The 24,768-nt window shown below is 43.1% G+C and overlaps 1 protein-coding gene across 7 annotated transcripts in view; it reads right to left on the bottom strand.

The window, feature by feature from the left end:
* Positions 1-24,768, bottom strand: part of LOC147018531 (forkhead box protein P1-like) — a 227,106-nt gene that overhangs the window by 181,659 nt on the left and 20,679 nt on the right. The window contains exon 2 of one of the 7 annotated variants that reach the window (XM_085898255.1): positions 15,970-16,061. The exons of the other annotated variants lie outside the window; for them this stretch is intronic. The gene's annotated coding sequence lies outside the window, so the exon portion shown is untranslated. The remainder of the gene's footprint in view (positions 1-15,969; positions 16,062-24,768) is intronic. 7 annotated transcript variants of the gene reach the window in all.

The following is a 24,768-nucleotide window of genomic DNA, read 5'->3' as shown; positions in this document are numbered from 1 at the left end:
GAGGGAATGGGTGAGCATGGTAGAGATAGGGATGAGTGCCTTGAAAGGGGGGGGCAGAGGAGTTGAGTGTGGAGGGAGAGGGGTGGGCAGGGGGGAGGGGTGAGTGAGTGTGGAGAAAGAGTGGTGTGTGTGCGCAGACAGGATCGTGATAACAGACTAGGATAATAGGTCCAGCAGTCAACTTGGGCAGCGCTGCTGAGTGATGACAAGAACGTCCCAAACTTATCAAGATGGTACTGGCTCTGCCAGGCGGGCTGCAGTTCAGAAGCGAGATCCGGCGAGGTAGTTTGAATGTGGAATCATTGGAGGAAAGATGGGTCAAGGTGGTGGAGATGATGCAGAGGAGGTTGGAAGTGTTGTGTGTGCAGGAGATCAGATGTAAAGGAGACAGGGCAAGGAGGTTGGTTGGAGTATACGAGCTGATGCACATTGGTGGGCGTGGAAGGAGTAATGGTGTGGGCATAATAGTATCAGAAGAGATCATCAAGCAGTTGGTCAGAGTGGAAAGATGGGAGGGATGAATAGTTATGGCATGGGTGGTGATTCAAAGACAAATAGTGTGTGTTATGTCGGTCTATGGGACATAATTGGGAAGGACTGGGGTGGAGAAGCAGGAATTCAGGAACGCACTGGAGAAGATGATGGGAATGGTTGAGCTGGAGGTGATGCTGTGCATTGTGGGGGACTATACCACATATGTGGGAGTAGCAGAATGTGTTGGTAAATTTGGTTGGGGAACAAGGAATAGTGAGGGTCGAGAGCTGAAGGAGCTGGTGGCAAGGAATGGGATGGCCATAGCTGGTTCATTCTTTCAAAAGTGGGAAAGCTGTACAATATTACCTATAGGAATGGACAGCATGGAAGAGAACTGGATTTGATGGTGGTAAGGAAGCGACAGTTGTGAAGGGTTAAGGAATGCAAGGCAAGACAAAGATGATACATACAGTGGGAGAAGTTTGACCCAGTTGGATGAAGAGGTTGTTGAATGTATGTATGAGAGAGGGTTCAATTCTGGAGGATTGGAGAACTGGGTTAATTGTGCCAATTTGGAAGGGGAAGGGCGATGTTCAAGTTCCGGGGAAGTACAAGGGCATTACACTCCTAAGACATGTCATGAAGGTGCTGGAGAGGATTCTGGACGAGTGAATAAGGAAAAGTGTGGAGATGGAGATCAGAGAAGAGCAGCCGGGATTTCGGAAGGGTCGGGGGACGACGGATGGGATGTTCTCATGGTCATCCATTGTGGAAATAGAGGAGAAAAGAGAACCAAAAAGAATTGCTTTATCAGTCTGAGAGACAGCGATAGCATCATCGGAATGGAAAAGCGAAGGAAAAGAAGAGCGACACAAATTGTTGGAGATACTTTCAGCTAAGGACCAGAAAGATCCATTAGTGGAAGAAGATGAGAGGTTGTCACATTTCTTTTGGATAAAGGAATGCTTTGCCTCATGAATAACATGTTGGAAATGATTTCTGGTAAATATGAAAGCTGAATGCGAGTCGGAGGAAGAAGTTTTTTCATATCCGATATGCCGCATCCCTTGCACAAATGGCTGCAGAGCAAGAATTATTGAACCAAGAATTGGTAGGAGAAATAGATTTGAAAAATAAGGGGATATAAGCCTTCATTCCTGCAACAATAACTTCAACGATATATGTTCAGCAGAAATAGATCAGGCATTGTCTGTCAGAAATCAGAGAGGCAGTCGTCTTCCCAGGGAAAGTCAGAAAAGAAGTTTCTCTTTATTCATTCTCATTCTTGCTGTTTTTCTTCTTTCATTTATTTTACTCTCTTTTCCTCTCTTTCGTTATCTATCTGTCTTAGGAGAAGTGAATTCTTGCAGAAATTTTTCTGTTCGGCTCACTTGGCTGTGCCTGGATGGTTTGAGGGTTGTGGAGTCGCGGCTGAAACGTGATTCCTATCCAGGTTCCTACTGATGAGTCAGTCCATCTTTGCTCTTAACTTATTTGGGTTCCTTCTTGGTCTTCTGTTTGATTACGTTTGTACCATATCCTGATGCTGCGTGGACTGTGCTTCCCCGCTGACGGACCTCTGTTAGCTTGTACATCATTTGAGCCTAGGGAGTAACTGCTGAAATCTATCTATTTGGATTCTTCTCAACATCTTTGTTCTTTGTTACTTTCACATTTCTTTCTAATTTTTTTTCACAATTCTCTTTATCCAACCTAATTCTTGCTTTTTCTTCTCTTTCATCTCTTTTACTTTCTATTTCTCTCTTTCGTTCTTCATCTGTCCAAGGACAAGTGAATTCTTCCAGAAAGTTTTCTGTGAGGTTCACTTGGCTGTGCCTGGATGGGTTTGAGAGTAGAGGAGTAATGACTGAAACCAGAATCCTATCCAGGTTCCTCCTGATGACTCCATATTTGCTCCTTACGTTTTCGGGTTCAATCACAGTCCTCCGTTTGATTTTTGTAGGCCGGTCCAGTCAGCACTATTCTACATGCCCTCTTCGGTAGCTTTTATTGGTTGTTTTCGGCAGCTTTCTCTGACTATAAGAGTTGGGGGTAAATTACAAATATCCTCGCCACCTGGAGATGATAGATTCGTTGTTCCTGGGGATGATTTTAGGGATGGGGATGACTTTGCTTCGAGGCAATACCTCAGGGTATTCTGTATTATTAGGTAATCATGTGTAATTGGTTCACGAGTCAGTAAGTGACTACTATATTAGTTATGGGTGTGTGTGTGTGTCTGTCTGTCCTGAGCATAGCTTCGTGGGTTTTGATCCGATCTTGATAAAATTAGGGTGCGAGGTTTGTATCATGATCTAGTTGTGTTTTCCGGAGAATGGGCATGCTGCGCCCATTATGGGCAGAGCCACGCCCAAAAAACAAGTGTTTTTAGGGGGTAGCCGGTTTCAAGTTACATCTTCTCTGAGGGGGTTTGTCGAATCTGGCAGGGGTTTCGGTATTTGGTTAGCCCAATGGCACCTGCATAGCCCCCACGGAGCTCGATTTTTCATTTTCGTCCCAAGGTCAAGGTCACAAGGTCACGAACTCAGAAAATGTCAAAAAAATCTATAAATTGGGCATCGATCTCCTAGGGTTTTCAACTGTTTCGAATGAAAGTTGGTATGCAAGTAGTGCTCTTCGAGTACTACAACTTTCATCATTTACATTTTTCCCGATTTCCGCCAGTTTGTCCGTGGCGTCCCCTCGAAGGTCAAAAAATAAAAAGGCCAACCATGTACATTGCTCGTGAACCATCGCCGTCTCCAGACTTGTATTATTTTACTGGGGTTGTGTCAAATGATGATCGCTACATGACTGGTAGCACTTGTACGTAACCAGGGATCCAGTCGTTGCGGTTATGCTCGATTGCCATGATTCAGACATCATTCCTCCATGCTAAGGTAAATAACAATTCTTAGTTGAGGGATGTGTGTGTGTAGTACGGTGGTCATATCACACTATGCATGTATTATATAACAAATATGGAAATCGGGGTTTCTGAGATATGTGATATAGCTTGTTGATGATTTTAATGGTACATGTACGGATAAAGTGTCCCAGACAGCAATAGTGTGTGTAATGACTTTATGTAACAGGTGTCGTAACATTGTAACTGTCTCATTGCAACACTGGCTATCCTGTCCATTTTAATCAATGGATGTTGTTTTATTTTACAAGGATACTAGACGATCCGTGAACCCGTAGGGTTCTCGTTGTGACAGCGGTTGATGAAAAAAATCATTTCAAGAAAAAAAAAAAGATAGCTCTGGCGAACTATACCGCTGAGATTGTTTGCATTGATCAAATTTCCCAAAGAGTACTTGATGGAATGGGGAATAGATTTTTTAATAATTTTTTTCGTTGCCCGATTTGAACAAAACTTGACACTGCACGCCGCAGGCGAATGGAGAGTAAGGTGGCCCTAAAATTTTGTGCTATCGTGTACCGTTTTGGCTGTATTTTGGGAACATACCTACATACATACATGATGAGAATTTTAGTCATATATAGATAGTCCACACACTGGTGTAACATCCAGGTGACACCACTGTCCTCTGAAGATTACCAAAAATTTTGACACTGTATTGGCCAGGTAAACTTGTTGTTAAACAATAAATTGTGCTGGTTAGGTTGAAACTGCATTGTTTTGTGACCAGAGCCGGAATAGCAGGGAGTGTTGTGAACATGTAGCTGTAAGTGTAATAAAACGCAATCAATCTATTTCATCTTTATCTGTTTCTCCTTAAGTAGAGAGCCCACACGTACTGAAACTTGGTTACACCATCTAGATATAAAATAGGCAAATGCTGTGCGTCTGTCTGTCTGTTCCACCCTGAAACATGGAAAACACTCCTCGGAGAGAAAAATTATTAGGTAAACATTGCTTCAAATTAATCCAAATCAACAGGAGAATTATAATTTTTTCATTCGGACAAAAGATTGAACCTGGGCAGTGTATAAGGCCAGTTGCAAATTCAATCTCTCGAACTTTTTTAGATCCTCGTGGAGGATCTCAAAGTCTTACTCGCGTTGTTGTTCTTCTGCTTCTTCTTGTGGACTTTTTTGTTTCACAGCCTACAGTTTTCATCGAAACTTCCTGAAACTTGGCATATATATGTAAAAGTACCCTGCACAGACAGTAACCATCTCCGATTTAGAAAATTCCTCCAAGAAAAAAAGTTATGACGTCAAAATATCTCCGCTAATGGAAATCGCCTAAAAAATTATCTCCGAAACGAGGCAAGCTTTTTGAATTCTGTTTGCGGGAATCGAACAGGGCATTAGCAGAGATGAATTACCGCACATAGGATACATCACTATGACGTCATATCAATTTCTATGACGTCATTCCTATTTTTTGACATTTTTCGTTTCACAACCCAGAGTTTTCATCGGATCTTCGTGAAACTTGCCATGTATATGCAGAAAGCCCACGCGCAGGCAGTAACCATCTCCGATTTTGGAAATTCTTACGAGAAAAAAAGTTGACGTCATAATATCGCCGCTAATGGAAATCACCTATACCATTATCTCCGAAACTAGGCAAGCTGTTTGAATTTTGTTTGCGGGAATCAAGCCGGGCATTAGCACAGATTATAATTTACCGCAAACCTGATACATCACAATGACGTCATATTCGTTTTTATGACGTCAACATTAAGAGGACGAGGATCTTAGCTCATTTGAGCTTGTTTTGTTTCTGTTCAGAGATATGCCGTGATATCCTTCTTGTTAAGAAATATGATGACTTTGGAATTTGACACTACTCGATACATCTATCGATATAATAATACACTGGTTAGTCCATCTGTTTGTGTGTAACATTTCTTCCACCCATTAAAAGCATCATTCGGCTGCCATGTAAGTCTTATGCAAAGCTAAAGACTTATTCGGAGCGGTCATATTCACAATTGCTGTGCCCTCCCTCTATCTTTTCCCTTCAGTGTAAAACGACCAATGGGACTGTTAAAATGATCATCAAATATCGAAAGGTTGGAGCCGATCGCGTCACGGGCCTTTACACCGATATAGGCCTCCTGCTTCAGGCCTCTGGTATAAAGTGCAATTGGAATCTATCCGAGCTACAGTATATAACCATGATCGATGTTTTACATATACACCTGAGCAGTGAACATGTTTTTGCTTCAAACGCGAAGCAGGTTATTTCTCATTTTTGGGAGTGATTGAGGCAGTTGTCTGTTTCCGACTCTTTTCTCTTTAAAAACTCGACCAGGGACCACACCAAAAAACCCATGTCATTAATGATTATCAGGGTCTTTGTCCGAATAATTCTAGGAATCTCACGACATTGTGAAAAAAAACCTCCATCATTATTTACTTTTCACGAATGTGTATAAAGCAAGTCACTGAGGCAGGCACCACTGTGCTTCAGTGGAAGTCTGAGCCGGCTGCATGACATGCCAGGATTCCCTCACACCCACCACCCAAATGGTGGTTTGAGCCCGAGCCGTCACCGCACCGGGCACGGTGCTATCCGTGCGGACACTAATTGTCCTGTCCCCACCCCATGTGGACTAAGCCATTTGCATAGTTGCCAATATATAGAAAATAAAAAGCAGTAAGATGGAAAGAATCCGCAGTGTGAGGGAGGGAATCGACTGAGGGGGGTGTGGGGTTCTGGTAGGGTGCAGGTCTGGGAGGGGGGTATTCCCTCCCTCCCCTGGTAAGGAAATTTTGTAATCTAATTTGAATTGAGGATCGGTACTTTCATTGTGGAAAATGAATCAAGGTGCCAATATGAACCAAGGATCGGTACTTTCATTGTGTAAAATGATCGAAGGTACCAAGATGAACTGAGGATCGGTACTTTCATTGTGGAAAATGAACCAAGGTGCCCATATGAACTGAGGATCGGTACTTTCATTGTGTAAAATGATCGAAGGTACCAAGATGAACTGAGGATCGGTACTTTCATTGTGTGAAATGAACCAAGGTGCCCATATGAACTGAGGATCGGTACTTTCATTGTGTAAAATTAACTAAGATACCAATATGAACGGAGAATGTGCTGTGATATCTTTGCTGTTAAGATATATGATTTTTTTTTTTTTTGAGCTCTTCCAACCAGCAAAAATTAAAAGGCTTCCTTTTTGTTTTTTTTCCAACCATGGTATTTTTTTATCACGGGATTCCAGCAAGTTATGTATAAAAAGATATATCAACATCTAAAAGTTTCTATGAAGTGCTCTTGCTGGTGAGACCATGACACCCCCCTTTTCCGTGGCATTGTGCTGCAAATTGTATAGAGCTGTCTGCAGTTGTAGACTTCAAACACAACGTTTCCTTTTCCCTTTTATTTTTTAATAACATGACGAGACAATACAACCTATACTTTTAACGATGAAAGGAAGCTCGAAGGCAAGTTATGACAAGCCGGGTGAGCTGTGAGTGTTCGTTACATAACAGTAAATATGATTTCTCTTACATTCCCACAAGAAACCGTTTTTCATTCATTCAACTTCCATTCAAAGCTCTTGTGAAAAGTCTCATGGGTGCTGTTAAGCTAGGATAGTTGGAGATGGAATTACAAATAAGGAAAAGTGGTCTGCCTCATTGCAGAGCATGAACGTCTGATCGGGGTTCTGAGAGAATTAACAAAGAGGCAGAAGCAAATGGGGCGCAGGGAGGGAGGGAGGTTAAGGAAGACAGATGTCTGAAATAAAATGGGAAAGGAGGGTGAGAGGGCCAAAAACTCTTTCCTTCAGCTTAAGTTAGGCAGACAGCACAAGTAGCTTTCACAAAGGTGTGTGTGTGTGTGTGTGTGTGTGTGTGTGTGTGTGTGTGTGTGTGTGTGTGTGTGTGTGTGTGTGTGTGTGTGTGTGTGTGTGTGTGTGTGTAGTTGGTTGTTATCTCCATATGTGGGTTTCAGAAGGTGGAATGGAGCACTCCCAGGTGTCGAAGTATTCACCTTCGTCTCAGTAAGGAATCATGAATCATGGACCGAATTGTGAAGTTTTGTAATTCTCAAAGTTGTGTTCCGATGGCTTTTTTGAGGATCATCACCGAGCCCCGGACAGCTTTCAACTCCAGTTTGTTTGAAGAAATATTCCGAGGGATGGTTTTTAAGATCTCTGTAAGCGTGTAAGATTCTTCTCTATCATTCCCATTGCTCCAGTTATCACTGGTATGATTTTGTCGCAATTCAGTTTCCAGAATCTTTTGACTTCACTTTTGAAATCCTGATATTTGGTCATTTCCTTTATTAACCTCCACCATCGAAGATGGACGGAGGTTACTGTTTTCACCCGTCTGTTTGTTTGTTTGTGAACAGTATTACGGAAAAACTCCTCGACGGATTTCGACGAAACTTAGTGGGGGATTAGGTATGGTCCAAGGATCATGCCATTAAATTTTGGACTTGGTTCAAAGTACAATATGGCCGCTATGGTGGCCATTTAGAAAAAATATTTGAATTTTTGTTTTTGCATTTCTACATGTTTTAAGTGATTTCCAACCCCCTCAAAAATTTAATAAATAAATTTCAAGAAATAAACAAAAAAAATTTGTTAGAGAAAAAAACCCCAGAAATTTTGCACCTTTTTTTTCAAATAAATTTCGATTTTATTTTTTTGGCATTTCTCCATGCGCGTCGATCGAGTTTAGTTTATTAAATCGTGCTTCAGTAGAGTCTGATCTGTTCTGACCTCCAATGAATAGGATATCAGGTTCACTTAAGTGACCCAGAAGTATTGGCGGCGGAGGTTTTGCACTCTACAGAGTGCTCCCCCTCTAGTTTTTTAAAATGTTGTTTCAGCCAAAAACGCTGGGTATTGACACCTCAATGAGCAATGCTGTCTTTTCTTTATTGTACCCAAGTACTACAGGATTTTCCAAAAAGACCTGGACAACTTTGGTTGTAAATATATTTTGAACCACAAATGATACAACGATACCCATTGGTTTCTATGATGCAGAAACTCATAACGTTTTGTGCACACCATCAGCATACTTCAATGTGAGCTCCATTTGTCGCATGCAGGACATCAAGGTGATACACGAGTTCTTGCCATGTTCAGCTCAGCATGTCTGCGTCCACCAGTGCTTATGCAGCTGTGATCTAAGAACGAAGATCCTGCAGGGTTACCACCTTGGTGTTGTCGACAACATCTTTGACAAACCCCAACAGAAAAAAAATCATGGGGGGGGGGTTATGTCTGGTGATTATGGAGTCCAGGCAGTTGGTCTGTCTTGGCCAATCCAGCGATCTGGAAATTTTTCATTCGGACGGCTCAAACGACTAAAGCCCAATGAGGGGGAGCGCCATCCTGTTGGAAAATGATATTGGGTTGCAGGTCTTCAATCTGTGGGAAAGCAAATCCTTCCAACATGTTCATGTAAATTGTTGAGGTCACTGTATCCTCTGAAAAGAAAAACAGACCGACTAAGCGGTCATGGAGAAGGCCACACCACACATTGACCTTTGGACTGTCATGTATGTGTTCAAAGACCACGTGGGAGTTTTCAGACCTTCAGATCCTCATATTGTACTGGTTGACCTTCCCCGATACATGAAAGCAAACTAGTCTGTGAACATGACCTTTTTCAGGTTATCTTCGTCATCCTCTATGCAACTGAGCATTTCCAAGGCAAACGCCTTATGTTTGGGTCCATCATTTGGTTTAAGTTCCTGCAGAATCTGCATCTTATAGGCATAAAGCTTCAGTCTTTTCTGCAAAATCCTGTGTACAGTGGTGGTTGGTCGTACCCAGTTCTCTGGATATGTATCAAATTGATTTTCTGGGACTTTGTTGAAATGATTCACACACTCCTTCAACACCTGCTGCACTTGTGCTTTGTCGACTGGTACTTTTCTGTTTCTGACAACTTCCAATCTCCTTCAACCTCTTGTCCCACTCTCTGACACTCATCCACAATGGCGGATTCCTTCCATACCTTGTACGGAAATTACACTGAACTTGCGTGGTGGATCTCACCTCGATGAATCATTTGACACACTGAGATTTCTCCTGTGTAGTCATCATTTTCTTTTACATTAAACCACCAGACCTGAACATAAAGAAAACTTTATGAGTTTCTGTATCAGAGAAAACAAAGGGTATTGTTGTATCATTCATCTATCTATAATTCCAGCAATCTGTGCGTGTGTGTGTGTGTGTGTGTGCATGTGTGTGTGTGTGCGTGTGTGTGTGTGTGTGTGTGTGTGTGTGTGTGTGTGTGTGTGTGTGTGTGTGTGTGTGTGTGTGTGTGTGTCTGTGACCACTGTTTCTCGACAACCACTGGTCCGATCTAATTGAAACTTGCCAGATATATTGCTGGGGACCTGAGGATGTGCCTTTTCAAGGTTTGATATTAATCGGACAAGTGCTTCCCAAGTTATGGCCATTTATTTACCAAACCAATGACAAGACACATTGTTGCGTGGGCGTGGCCGATGGGGGAAGGGAAGCTCAGCCGCGATCCCCATTACGGGTTACAACGTAGGGCTTCCGGAGAGTGATGACTTCGTGTATTCTAATAATTTCTCGAATTCTTATGCGCATTTATAGATAAACACAATGCCCCAAGTTATGATATTTTTCAGATTAGACGGTGCATAAATTTCGGTAACATCAGAGTGCTGGTATGCTCCGAACCAGGAAGTATTTTTTTTTTCTCTTCTCTTCTCTTTTTCCTTGCGACGACATTGCGAAAAGGCAAAATACGTTGGCGCTAATTGAATAATTGGCCATTAAAACTAAATTGTGAATAATCGTAACTGCGATATGCGAACTTCCGGGCCACGCACGTGCGGGCAGACCAGAGCAAAGAAACGGCCTGTGTGGTTGTTGTTTCTTGCTCGCGGTTGGAATATTTCTTTATGAATTTTTTTTTTTTTTTTTAACGGGCACGTACTAGTGCTACTAAATGTATTAACAACCAAAGTTGTCCAGGTATTTTTTGGAACATCCTGTATATCTGGTTTCAATGCTTTGTTTTCTATGTTCACGCTTGATGGGATCATCATGTCACACGTGAGCATTGCTTCATTGTTTTCAGTGATCGTTTTTGGTTCATGTTTTTATGAGTTTTCTGAAACTGGGATATTGAAATTTTGTAGATGTGCCAGTGGATTACTCGCCATACTTTGTTGTGCCTTTGTGTGTACAGCTGTTCTGACATGAGGTTTTTTTTACATCCCGAAAGGAGATGACGTGTGCTTTCTGTTTATGAACCTACTCCTGTGTGATTGACTTAGTCCTCCCATTTACTGAAAGCCATTCGTATAGTGTGAATTTGTTGTGGCTGTGATCGTTGATGTTTTGGTTTCATGTGTGAGATCTTCTATTCACACCTGTCTTTAGAAATTTTTTGCAAGGAAAGTTAGGGATACCTTTTCTCACTTGCTGTCTTCATGTTTGCAAACAAATTGGATTTAGTCGTCTATTAAACTTTTCACGTACTCAGTAGCTCATACATAAATCTAGCTCCCCCGCCATGGATCCCCCATTGTGGATGTGTAGAATACACTTCACAATGGAGGATGATTTCCTTCTCCTCTACACTCTATCTTTCTCCATTGAAGCTTATTTTCTGGAGCTTTATTTATTATTTTGCCGAGACAGGGAGCACATTTTCAGCCTCTCACCTTGGTGCAGATCCCTAACTTTCTGTGAGATGATCTTTCATACTAAAGGAGATGCAGGCTTTATTCTTCACAGTGCACATTCTGGCTGCTCAGTGCAGCTGCACAGACTCAGGTCTGTGTCCCTTTATTCAAGATTGTATTTTATCACTCCAATACAGTCACGCCACCCTCTCCACTCTTCAATCCCTCATCCCCAATGTCCAGGGCTTCATACGGTCCATCAGAGACACAAAGAGCTCTCACTTTACTATTTAGCACAGATGGAGGCCAATTAACTTGGTGTGTGATTTTGAAGGTGATTGGTTACACCTGAGCTAATTTACAATTACTATTATAAGGGGGGGTGGACACTTACCAACCAAGATATTCCAGTTTTGTATTTTTAATTAATTTTCTGAAATGTGTAGAATTTCTTTTTCATTTGGAAGTTGTGGGTTACGATGTGTAAATAAAGGTGGAAAAAGTCTGATTTAATACAACTTAATTCCAGGTTATAAGGCAACAAATTTTGAAAGAGGGTGTGGACTTTCTGTAGGCACCGTATGTGTCGTGGGATTATGGGACAATAAGCGTTGCATGGGCTTTAGGAAGTGTTTTTCTTTCCATTCTTTACATAATTTTGCTTTGCAACACTCATGAAGCTCTCCTTCCTTCATGCATGCATGCATGCACACCAAAGATCATAGCAACAGGGGCAGGTAATTTGCATATGTGCACCACTTCCCATTAAAATCACGTGCCATTATCCAACAGACGTCACACCTCAGACTTCACCAGACTCAATCACCAACGTTGCAGCATTTCACAGACCACCACAACAGCTTAATAAAAAAAATCACCATACCTTTGACATTTTGATCACAAAAATAGTTGGTTTCCCAATTCAGTAATGCACTATGCAATTGCTGTTTAATTTTCAAGTCAATCGGATGAAAAATAACGATTTTAGACATTCGACTTCAAGATGACCTTTGACATTTGACCTCAAAATCAATAGGCTTCTCAGTTGAGACTTCCTCTATAACTTGGTAACGTTTCATGGCGATCAGTTTAGAATTGTGATCTGTCGGTGATTGACAGATAGACAGACAGACAAGAATAAAAAATAGACTGTGCAGAGCACGATACTTGCAAAATCCATCCCCCTCTCCACAGGTTGCCATGGATACATCAAATTGTCTGTTTCATCAAGATTAAAATTCACAATTTTATTTAAAGCTCAGGTCAATTGGATGAAAATTGATTATTTTTCAGATTTAAATTGATGATTTTAGAAATTTTACCTTACGATGACCTCTGATCTTTTAACCTCAAAATCAATAGACTACTCAGTTGAGACTTCCTCTATAACTCGGTAATGTTTCATGAAGATCAGTTTAGAATTGTGACCTGTAGGTGATAAACAGACAGACAAACAGACAGACAAGCTGGGAGGCGGCGATGGGTCGCCGAGCATGGAAACTATAAGATATAGAGCAAAATGGATGTCATATAGCGGATAGGGAATCACCTTACGATTATGCATATCAAATCTCATCCACTTCCATCTACTGATAACTACTTGGTATCCATTTGAATGAAAAGTACCGAAAATGCGGTTTGAAATCGGAAATCCCCAAAGTTTGAGGGGTGCTGTGGGTGAACAAAGATCTAAATCGAAAATCCGGCTTGATCGTTTGTGCGCAATGTATTCCGATGTATGAATTTTCATGACCATCCAACCATAACCCGAGGAGGAGTAGCATTTGGTGAGAAGGCACCTCCAGCTCTCGCATATTATCGATTTTTGCACTAATTGACCTTTGACCCCTGACCTAAGCGAAATCGGTCAATATGTCCTGAGGTAAAGTTGTAGTACTCATTGAGTACCATGAACCTGCAAAGTTTCATTCGTATCGATGCACTCACCTGGTCGCTAGGGGGCCTTCAATTTTCGCCAATTTTCGCGCATACCCTAATTGTTGGGGGCGCTGCGGGTAAAGTATTCCATATAGCACAAAAACGCGAATATATTTGATAGAGCATCATCTGTAGATCATTCGTGCCAAATTTCATAACCCTACGTGGGATAATGGCTTTCGGAATTGATTTCGCGTGAACGGTACCGATTTTGAAGGTTTTTCGGTTGTTGCTAGGGAACCAAAGCGTCCCTAGCAACCATCACAATTTCCAAAGCACGAGGTCATAAGATGTACCTACCACCTGAGTTTGGTCAAAATCCGCCCACGTTCACTACCAATTATGCTGATGACAAACGAACAAACATCCAAACAAACAGACAGAATTACTGACAATAAGGGTCACCTATTTCGGTGACCCAACAGACAGACAGAATAACAAAATCGACTGACAAATACACTTGAAAAACCTTTAATTTTGCAAGTAACAAACAAACAAACAGAATAACACATGCAAACAACCAATATACTTTGGCCAATGTTGACCTCAAAAATAATTGGGTGTTGAATTCAATGAACAAATATGCAACTCCTCTTTACATTAAATTTCAAGTTCATCAGATGAAAATTGACAATTTCAGAAATTACGCCTATGTTGACCTTTTGCTCGATGTTGACCTCAAAAATAATTGGTGGTTGAATTTGGTGACCTGATATGCAAATCCTCTTCAAATTTCTGGTCAATCTGATGAAAATTGAGGACTTGAGAAATTTGACAACGTTGTTGACCTTCGGCTTATATTGACCTTTTGACCTCAAAAACAATAGGCTTCTTGCTTATAATGAACTCCACCATGTGGTGAAGTTTCGTGAATGTCGGTTTAAAATTGTGCCCTGTATACCTTGTCACACACCCAACCTGGCCACAACGTTTCAGCGGAATCCATCCATAACCTTTTGAGATATTGTGCTGTATGCGGTGCCCATAGAAAAATCTACACCCCGTTTCAAAATTTTCACCTTTTGTTGCCTTATACGCTGGAATTAAACTGCATTAAACCAGACTTTTTCCACCTTTATTTACACATCATAACCCGCAACTTCCAAGTGAAAAACAAATTTGACAAATTTCAGAAAATTAATAAAAATACAAAACTAGAAAATCTTGGTTGGATAAGTGTTCAACCCCCTGAATTAATACTTGGTGGAAGCAACTTTGACAGCAATTGCAGCTGTAAGTCTGTTGGGAGAGGTCTCCACCAACTTTCACACCTTGATTGGGCAATATTTGCCCATTCTTCTGTGCAAAACTGTTCAAGCTCAGTCAAGTTGCGTGGGGAGTGTTGAAGGACAGCAATCTTCAAGTCATGCCACAGATTTTCGATTGGATTTTGGTGCGATTCTGACTGGGCTGCTCAAGGACATTTATATTTTACTTCCTTAGCCAATCCAGTGGAGTTTTGGCTGTCTGCTTCGGGTCATTGTCATTCTGAAAGGTGAACTTCCATCCCAATTTCAGCTTTCTTGCAGAAGGCAGCAGGTTTTCCTCTAGGACATTTCTGTATTTTACACCATCCATTTACCCTTCTATTCTGACAAGTGCACCAGTCCCTACTGATGAGAAGCATCCCCAAAACAGGATGCTGCCACCACCATGCTTCACAGTATGGATGGTGTTCTTTGGATGATGTGTTGTGTTGGGTTTGTGCCAAATGTAACATTTTGCATTTAAACCAAAAAGTTCCATCTCGGTTTCATCAGACCACAAAATGTTTTGCCACATGGCTTCAGAATCTCGAGTGGTTTATTTGCATCCCTCAAATGGGACTCAAGGTGGGCTTTTTTGAGTAATGGCTTCCTTTTTGCCACCTGACTGTAGAAGGCCAGACTTGTAGAGTGTTTGGGATATTGTTTCAAATCAATGTTCAAATTTCAAATCAATGAGATGAAAATTGAGGATTTTAGAAATACCTCCTTAGTTGTTGACCTTGGGCCTATGGTGACCACAAAAATAATTGGCAGGTTGAATTCAATGACCTGAAATATAAATACTCTTCAAATTTCAAGTCAATTGGATGAAAATTGAGGATTTTAGAAAAACCATCTTCGTTATTGACCGTAGGCCTATGTTGTACTTTTGGTCGATGTTGACCTCAAAAATAATTGGCTGGTTGAATTCAGTGACCTGAAATATAAATCCTCTTCAAACTTCAAGTCAATCGAATGAAAATGAACAATTTTAGAAATTCGGCGAACGTTGACCGTTTGGCCAATGTGGACATCAAAAAATAATTGGTGGTTGAATTCAGTGACCTGAGATGAAAATCTTCAAATTTCAAGTGGGGGTGGACACCTATCCAACCAAGATATTCTAGTTTTGTATTTTAATTAATTTTCTGAAATTTGTCGAATTTGTTTTTCATTTGGAAGTTGTGGGTTACGACGTGTAAATAAAAGTCTGATTTAATGAAATTTAATTCCAGGCTACAAGGCAACAAAAGTTGAATGTTTTGAAAGGTGGTGTACACTTTTATAGAGGCAATGCATATCGTTTTTGGCCGCATCTCTCAATGGTGAAGAATCAGTTAAAAACTTAAATAATTCTCGTATCCAGATCTGGATTCGGATCCTCACAGAAAATTGAATCAGTTCCTCCTGGTGGCACTCCCAAATTGTCCACCAAGTTTCGTCCCAATACATCCATAACCTTTTGAGATATTGTGCTAAATATAATTTTTGCCCCTATCTCTCAATGGTGAAGAATCACTTTAAAAATTCTCAGATCTTGATCTTCACCAAAATTTCAAGGAGGCGTTGCTGTCCTTGGCCGGTCAACTACATACACAAATAATTTCAGAACGATTGCTTGAAAACTGTGGCCAAAAAATAATGTGACAAAGAAAGACAGAATAACACACAAACGCGACAGACCAACATACTTGGCGAAAAAAATATATTTCAGTAATAAACGCAGTGAAAACCTTGGCGCACCTTGGCGCACGGCGATGATGTCGTGCAGCGCCTGGAGATTGAATATGGAGGGGAGGTGTACAACAAGAGTTACAAGAAATGCAACCTCTCATCTGTGAGGGGAGGGGGAGGGGGGTCAGAGGGATGGGGTGGGAAGCAACAACAAAGCAAGATAAAGTCATTAAGAAGTAACAGCAGATATAACAATATAGAAACAACTAGCAGGGATCCCGCAGAACATCCGTGCAATGTAAATTGTGACTTCAGATCCTCAACTTCACAAACCCCAAGTCATAATCCCCCTTCCCAAAGCCTAACTCCTCAACCTCTGCCTCCCATCCCCAAGTCCTCAACCTCCTCTTCCAACTGTATCCTCTCCCCACGACAAGCTTTCAAAATCCCCTCCTTCACCACAACTCCTCCCCCCCCCATTGAGAGAACTCAACCCTCCGCCCCCCCCAAAAGAAAAGCCTCAACCTCCACCTTTTAACTCTGTCCCATCTTTGAATGTCATGGTCCTTCGCAGTCACCTGCCCAACTCACAATCCCGCAAAATATGTGGAAAACCAGTGTAATTGCAACTTTCAAGTGACCATGAGCAGCCCAATTGTGCTGTCCCTGCCTCACACCTTCTTCAACTTGGCACCACGGAAACCAAGGCCTTCAAGATCATTGGAATCTCCCATATTGAAGCTTAGTCCATGGGCCTATCACTCCGCCATTGGTGACAAGTCAGTGGTCTCTCTGTCTTCTACCGCCTGCTTCTGGTCTTGCACCCTCCACCCTCTCCGTGTTTTGGCCAACCCAGATTCCTGCAGGATGTATGTGGTCCATCTTCAACCCCCTTCTCATGAAACTCCCAAAATCCAGACCCACTAATCACCTACACTCGTTCATTCCTCTTTTTTTCCCTCCTGTGGAACCAACTTCCACACTTTCTTCTATTTCATTATTCCCTCCAGGTATTCAAGACAGGTGCTCACCACCATCTCAGATCACCTCCCCCCACATATAAAACCATGATATTATACCTCCATTAACCCCCCACTACCCCTCCCAAAAAAATTCCACCTTTTCCTGATCTTTTCTTCCCCTGTTAACTCCCCCTCACCCCAATTTCCAGTTTTGCCTCCATGACAGTTTGCTTCTGTATCCATCTTGTCCACCCCCTGGATCCTCCCCCTAAGCCTCAGATCCTTTGTTTGTCCATCTCCATATATTTTGTCCCTCAGCTCTGCTATTGGCGTTTCCCCCCTTCTTCGGCAAGGACGCGAAACAGACGGAAGCACACGGGTTTATACTCGAACCCGCAACAAATAGACAAACACAGAAAAATTAACAAATGAGGGTTTAATGAACATAAATCAAACATGAGGTAATGAAAAGTGAGGTAAACTAAAGCCTAATTTGAGACATGTCCACTCAATCACAAACACAGACAATGGGGATGATAAAAATAAAAGAAATTCATCCCATTATGCCGGTACTCAGCTTGTGTCCAGCGATGACCTTTTCGGGGCCTGGAGATCCTCAAAACCGCGTAGCCACCGCATGGGAAGATGCACCCAAAATGGCACCAAATCTCTCCTTGCGGTCACGGACATGAGGCAATTCGCGGACAGACTTCAATGCCAAGAACCATGAACCATCGCACAGTTTCCTCTCATGATCGAGAATGCCACACCACTCCCTCTCACAAAAATGGCACGGCCTTTCTCTTCGCATGGACAACGGGATGCTGCCGAGTTATCGCTCGGAGACATGCTCTTCTTCTCATCCTCTTCTCAGAAACAAACAAACTTCATGACCCAGCCGAACAGACAATGGCCAGTGTCATGCTCCAGCACGCGAGCAAATCCACACAGCACAAACAATGAGAATCGTGCAGCCTCCCTCCGCCTCTCCCCCCACCGCGTCGAGGAGAAGCCAGAGATGTCGCATCTGCTCTGACCGCTGTTTTGTCTCTCTTACACCGTCTTGTCACCCTTGTCCTTCTTCCCTCTCTGACGTCACCCCAACCAATCAGTCCCGGGGGGCGTGGCCTGCTGGTATGAAGCCGGGAAGGCAGGGTTTTTGCTTGCTTGGAAACGTTCAGGTATGTTGTTGTTATTGTTGGCGTAAAAACGTGGTTCTTTTTATTGCCGGCTTTATAAATGCAAAAAAAGTAGGAAAAGGTCACAGGGGGCAATCACATACTGAGAGAAACTAGCCTTAAACCCGACCTAGTTAACACAGCACCACCCTCCATGCGGTGACATGTTACAACTTAAAGCTCACAGTTTTCCCTACATAATTTACATCGAGATATCTCTTACTCATCCATGGACCATACTACACTATACAATCCTACCTTTACTATCCCTCCATCCACCCCACAAACATCACAAAATCTATGCTTTAATATGCTCAGCTGCGCTCGATGTGACCCAAAGAATCATCAAAAATATTATCCACAACACAGGCACGAGTTGTTTTCATTCAATGACATCCAATCGTACACCTAAAATGCCTGAATGACTTCATGCTCTTGAAAATATTGTCACAAAAACAAGATTAAATGTGAATGATGAAAACAGATGTGAAGGTGAATGATGAGAAAAAAGAAAAACAGATGTGGAAACAACTTCCTTGGTGGCTGGTGAAAGGTATCTGTTACAAAAGGCGGTGGGTAATTTTTTTTGCAGAGGTCGGCCCATGAAAATGAAAGTATTCTTCCTTTGGCGATGTTTAAAAAGGGAGGAGAAATACAACGAATTGGAATTCCGCAATTAGGCATATTTGCTGTATCCTTACATTCATTACAATCAACTCAACGTGTGTATGCTGAGCCAGCCTGTAATTTCAGGGCGATGCAATTTTCAAAGCAAACACTTTCTGTTTGCAAACATTGTGATTATTATTCTGCCCTAGTTGCATGTCCCAGAGTTGGGAAGATGAACAGGCTTGGGTTTAGGAAGGGCTGATGGATGTAAGGCTTGGAATAAGGACTGGGAAAATACAGCAGGATGGTGGTTTGTGATGTAAATATTTTTTTAATGATGTTGGTTATGCCAGGTGAGATTATATTTTATGATACCTGCATTATTTGATCATTTAGGTGTTTCATTTTGCAGAGTGAACTAGCTTTCTTTTCAGCTGGATTGTCAATTTAGATTTTTATAATAAAATAGGACCCTACGTCCTGAAGCTCACCTGCATCAAGAGCAACAGTTACTCAAACCCCCTGCAGACCACCTTAAACCGGGTTGTTGTTTTTTTTAATGCCGTGAACAAACTTTGGTACATCACGGATGATGAAGGTTGTGGTCAAATTTCATTGAAATTGTGTGTGTAGTTTTGGAGAAGAGAGTAAATACCTATTTTGAGGGGCTTAAACTCCCCGCCGACCCCCTTACACGCTGAATTTTTTGATGCTATAAACAAACTTTGGTACATCAAGGGTGATGAAGGTTGTGGTCAAATTTCATTGAAATTGTGTGTGTAGTTTTGGAGAAGAGAGCAAATACCTATTTTGAGGGGCTCAAACTCCCAACCGACCCCCTTACACCCTGAAATTTTTGATGCTATAAACAAGCTTTGGTACATCAAGGGTGATGAAGGTTGTGGTCAAGTTTCATTGAAATAGTATGTGTCGTTTCGGAGAAGAGAGCAACTCCCAATTTTTTTTTGGGGGGGGGGGGTCAAAAAAACCCTGTGGACCCTCTCTTTTGATGGAGTCAATATACCTTCATGATGCTTCAGATATGAAGCTTGTGGCCAAGTTTCATCAAAATTGTGTATTTGGTTCAAGCATTAATGACTGAAGTGTTTGCTGACTGACTGACTCAATCACTCACCTACGAACACTGCTCGATTGCACAAGCTCACACGACTAAAGTTAAGGTGAGCTAAAAATGGGATACATCATGGCAGTTGTGAAAGTTTTTTGTGCAACTTCCCCTGAGAACTTTTGGAGTATCTTCAGAATTTTGCTTCATTAAAAAAGAAAAACATACAAATGCCACATGGAGGACATATCATATGTTATCATGCCTGTTGTTGGCTTAAGGGTTAGGGTCGTGGGCTTGGGATCCGAGTATCCTGAGTTCAAATCCCCCTTCGGCTGTTGAAGTATACCAGGTGGGGTTGACTCTGCCTGTCATCCTTCTGAGGTCGGCAAAATGAGTGCCAGCTTGCTGGTATCCTGTGTCGGAGTGGTGACCCGTCCAGGATTGTGCCCAATAGCCAAGGTGACTGCTTAAGCAGCACCAACACTCTGCACAGAGTATGGTCCCAAGGGATGGATGGATATGCCATCCAAGATACTGTGGGTACACAATTAAATGTTTAGTAGACAAACTGGATAACAATGAGATTCAGCTAACATAGTCCTGATGGTGATAAAACGAAAACTGAAATTGTTCTTAACCTCAGAGGCTTTCCTTAAAAGTTAAATTTTTCCTTTTAGGTGTCACTCAGTACTTCACACAGCACTGCATTCAAAAGTACAAAAGAGCCCACAAAAACCACAAGCCCTCCACCAACCTTGAGCACACAAAATTTATTGGTAGAATGTAGCAATAGTTTCCTTGTACATAAGAATCTGATTCAGCCAAATACTCAAGAAGATGAATGGCTAATTTCGATACTACTTTCAATAAGTAGCATTTAAATTAGCCAAGGGCAGAGGAGCTCCTTGTGAGTCAACAGCCATCCATATCTAGTGCCTAACTGTGTCTGCGGACGTCCTCCTGCTTGGTGGCAGGATTTGCACTCCAGCCACTGCAAAACCCTTCATTCTGCAAAACATAAGAAAAGCACAAAAGAGATCTGAAAAACCACTCCGTGGGAGTTCGTCCTGTGCAGCTTCCCTTCGCAGGGCAGCTCAGCAGATGACAGGATTGGGGAAAAGCCTTCGGGACCCCCAATCTTTGATGGTAGGAGGGAAATCACGGGGTAACCTTCCCGGGTCAGATTGCGGTGGTGTGTGTCGGGGTGGTGCTGAGGTGTCGTCCACCAGACGACGGTCTCCTTGGGTTAACCTGAGGCCGTCTCTTCGGGTGGGTGCCTGGAATGTCCTATCCCGAAACGAGGATGATCACCTGTGTCTGTTATCATCTGAGCTCAAGCGGTTGGACATTGGTATTGCAGCACTCTGAGGTTCGGAGACCGGATTATGGAGAGATCAAGGTGGGTGTTTACACCTAATATTGGTCTGGTTGCCCTGATGGTTACCATGCCTAAGGAGTTGCTATAGCTGTGTCCAATAAGCTGATTCCAATGATAATTGAGGTAACACTGGTAAACGAGGGTATTATGAGACACAGGATTCACCACTCCTTAGGTGTCATTTCCCTGGTCCCTGTATGTGCTCCGACTGAGGCGAGTGATCTCACCGTGAAGGACGCATTCTATGCCACGATCGAGTCCATGGTTGATCGGTGCTCCGGGCGAGATACTCCTCTGGTCTTGGGGAATTTCAATGCATTGACGAGAACTGATAGGGACATGTGATTATGAGACATGTGAGACATGTGATGGTCCCCATGGGTCTGGAACTGTGAACCAAACAGCACTAATTTCCTTGACTTTGCAAGAAGTCATGTACTTCAGGTAGCTGGTTCATGGTTTCAGCGCCCACAGGCTCATCGCTGGACTTTGTATTCCAATGCTGGCGGTGTGGCAAAGGAGGTTGACCATGTGCTCGTTGATGGTCGCTGGAGGATAATCCAGAACTGCAGAGTCTACCAGAGTGCTCACTTCCTCAAGACTGACCAGAGGCTTGTGGCAGCAACTCTGAAGTTGCAGCTTAAATCCAGGAGAATGGTACCATCACAGCCTTGGCTGGATGTTGGCAAGCTCAAGGATGAGGGGGTAGCTGAGGAGTTTGCAAACAGGCTGAGCAGCACCAACACTCTGCACAGAGTATGGTCCCAATCTATCTCTCTATCTCTCTATCTCTCGACATTTGGTGGGACTGGGTGCTTAGGGGGATCCTGAAGAGTTGTGGAGTGCTTGCAAGTCCACCATCCTTGATGTTGCGGGTGCATGCCTTGGAAGTCACCGAAGGGCGAAGAAGAATTTTGTCTCTCAAGGGACACTTGATACCATTGACCAGAGTCGCAGGTCCAGGCTGAATGGCAGAGCTGAGCTGTTCAGGGAGCTGAGGCATGAAACAGTACCTGCACTAATGGTGGACAAGGAGACCAATGTGTGAGGAATCTGTGAGGGGGTAGAGCATCATACCTGTGATCAAGTGATTCTCCTCCTGCTTACAGGGGAAGTCGTGCATTGCGTTCCTCCTAGCCCGTGCACCAGCACTGTACACCGGTACTGTATGGTACGTACAAGTACACCGGTACTGCAGTTTGACCAGAGGGTGGTAGGCTCTTGACAGAGGAGTCCGAAGTGAAGGCCCGCTGGGCTGGTTATTTGAGAGGCTGTATCAAGCTGATCCACCAGCTGTCGAGTTGGATGTCAGGGGTGTTAGTATCCCTATTGCTGATCCTTCAATCAACTGTGATCCACCTTCATCTGTGGAAGCACAGACTGCGGTGAACCGCTTGAAATGGGTAAAGCTCTTGAGATCTGTGGCATCCATGCTGAACTTCTCAAGGCTGGTGGAAATGCTGCACTCGTGTTGTTGCATGCAGTCCTGTGCTCTGCCTGGAACACAGGCATCATCCCAACTGACTGGAAGAAGGGCCTTGTTGTCCCTCTCTGGAAAGGGAAGGGTGATCGCCAGGACTGCAACAATTACCGAGGGGTGACGCTGCTCTCGGTGCCTGGCAAGGTCTTTGCTCGAATAATTCTTGATTGGGTTCGCCACCATCTGCTTGAGCACCAGTGTCCAGAGCAGTCAGGCTTTACACCAGAGGTCAATGATTCACCATATTAGGCCATCAGCTATGGCCCATAGCGTTCACTTTCATTCCACCCATCAGGGGGGGGGGCAAAAAAAAACCCTGCACAGGTCTATTGTACACTATGAATTCATTCCACCGCCAAAAGTTCTCCACTCGAATCCCTGCAGTTATTGTGTACTTCTATTGTGAACATCTGTATTGTCCTCCCGCTCTGGCTGCACGATTTGCATCCATTCAACCACCGAGCTGGTCATGTGATGGTTCACTATCCAATGGGATCAGCGGAATTCATTGATTTTTAGCTCAAGCCATATGCAAATTACTACCACACATCCAATATGGTCGCCTCCATGCACCGGCGTGCAATGAGTTTTCTCCTCAATTTCTCGACCAAACGGATCCCAAAAGGCGCCCTGATTGTATAATTCATCAAGAATATGTTTGTGGTGAGACAGCTTTTTCTTTGCCGGTGCATGTCTTGCTTTTCTGCTGTAAAATATGTTTAAAAGCTTTTTCTGCTGTACGTTGGAAGAAATTCCACCAGTGTGCTGAGAAATGGATGAATTTGGATGGGATTGAGCGATCCTTGGCAGAGACAGCATGTCAAAATGAACATCTTGCCCCGTCCTGTGATGAAATCCCTCAGGATGTGGGTTTTCACGAGACATGTTGTCGGCGATTCATTGACTCGAAGAATTAAAGCAGCTGGAAAACGATGCAACCTGAAGGAACTGCAACAGGTGAACCAGGTTGAAGTTTCTGATGACAAAGGAAGTGCATGTTGTGGTGAGCCATCACCAAATAATTTGCGTTCATCATCCAAGATGGCCAAGCAAATTTCCAGCAGTAGGCAACATATCCTTCCTGCTGTGTCATTTGTAACATTTGTAACTGTGTCAACCCCCCCATCCACTTTCTCAACAATCCTCTGGAAGAAGTCCTTTCTTTCAAGCTTCTCGGTCTCACTATCTGCCATGACCTTTCCTGGGAAAGACACATTTCAAACCTCGCCTCCAAAGCCAGTCGCCGACTGGGAATCCTCCGTCGTGCAAAGTCCTTCCTCAGCCCACCTGAGCTCCTGATCACTTTCAAAGCTTTTGTCCGCAGCCTGATGGAGTACTGCTCTCCCCTCTGGGCTGGTGCTCCTGCCTCTCACCTCTCTCGGCTTCACGCTGCAGAAACCAGGGCATTTCGGATCATTGGCATCTCCCGCAATGAGGCTGAGTCTTTGGGCCTCTCACTCTCTCTCACCGCAGGCAGGTCGGTGGTCTTTCTGTCTTCTGCCGTCTCCTCTCCAGCCTCGCCCCCCCTGCTCTCTCTGCGATTTGTCCCCACCACATTTCCGCAGGGCGCTCAAGGTCTGCCAACAACCCCCTTCTGGTAAAACTACCAAAATCACGAATCACTGCTCATCTTCACTCCTTCATTCCTCTTTTTTCCCACCTTTGGAATAAACTCTCTCACTTTATTCATTCCCATTCTTCCCTCCAGGCCTTCAAAACAGCTGTTCACCACCACCTCTTATCATCCAAATCCAAATCCTCGATCTTTTCTACCCCCGATAATCCACCCAAGCCCACCTCCTTCAAATTCCCTGCTTTCCTTCCTGAAAGTCCCTGTAATGTCCATCTTCTATTCCCTATGTTCCCCGTCCCATCCCTCTCCCTTCCACAGATCTCCAAATGTCTGTTCCCCACTATTTTGTCCTTCCCACTCCCTCCCCTCGTCTCATGCCCCTCTTGATGTGCGTTGTGCGTTAGCCCTCATACGAGCCTCGACAAGGTATAAAAAAGTGATCGGTTTGTGACAATTCAACGAAAAAGAGTCAAGGATCGGTTATGTAAAGCCGAGACTGAAACAGCAGGTTTGTACTACAATTTTCAGTTTTACCATATTTCTTTCAAGTATATGAATGTCATCTTCTTTCTTCTTTAATCGTAACATACAGGCATCCATAACCTATATATGATCACGA

The sequence above is a fragment of the Eptatretus burgeri genome, chromosome 10 (assembly GCF_056783735.1).
Source record: "Eptatretus burgeri isolate ZD-2024b chromosome 10, Ebu_testis_v1, whole genome shotgun sequence".
Taxonomy (NCBI): domain Eukaryota; kingdom Metazoa; phylum Chordata; class Myxini; order Myxiniformes; family Myxinidae; genus Eptatretus; species Eptatretus burgeri.
The sequence above is the reverse complement of the archived record's forward strand: the minus strand, read 5'-3'. Positions and strand labels throughout refer to the sequence as shown.